Source organism: Triticum dicoccoides, chromosome 4A (genome assembly GCF_002162155.2).
Source record: "Triticum dicoccoides isolate Atlit2015 ecotype Zavitan chromosome 4A, WEW_v2.0, whole genome shotgun sequence".
In the NCBI taxonomy this organism is placed as follows: Eukaryota; Viridiplantae; Streptophyta; class Magnoliopsida; order Poales; family Poaceae; genus Triticum; species Triticum dicoccoides.
In genome coordinates this window covers 40,934,479-40,935,177 of record NC_041386.1, presented here as the reverse complement: position 1 = coordinate 40,935,177, position 699 = coordinate 40,934,479, and positions in this window count along the sequence as shown.

The following is a 699-nucleotide window of genomic DNA, read 5'->3' as shown; positions in this document are numbered from 1 at the left end:
CTGGGATTTGTCACTCCGTGTAAACGGAGAGGTATCTCTGGGCCCACTCGGTAGGACATCATCATATGCGCAATGTGACCAAGGAGTTGATCACGGGATGATGTGTTACGGATAAAGTGACTTGCCGGTAACGAGATTGAACAAGGTATCGGTATACCGACGATCGAATCTCGGGCAAGTAAAATACCGCTAGACAAAGGGAATTGTATACGGGATCGATTGAGTCCTTGACATCGTGGTTCATCCGATGAGATCATCGTGGAACATGTGGGAGACAACATGGGTATCCAGATCCCGCTGTTGGTTATTGACTGGAGAACGTCTCGGTCATGTCTGCATGTCTCCCGAACCCGTAGGGTCTACACACTTAAGGTTCGATGACGCTAGGGTTATAAAGGAAGCTTGTATGTGGTTACCGAATGTTGTTCGGAGTCCCGGATGAGATCCCGGACATCACGAGGAGTTCCGGATGGTCCGGAGGTAAAGATTTATATATAGGAAGTCCTGTTTCGGCCATCGGGACAAGTTTCGGGGTCATCGGTATTGTACTGGGACCACCAGAAGGGTCCCGGGGGCCCACCGGGTGGGGCCACCTGCCCCGGGGGGCCACATGGGCTGTAGGGGGTGCGCCTTGGCCTACATGGGCCAAGGGCACCAGCCCCAAGAGGCCCATGCGCCTGGGGAAACCCTAAAGGAAGA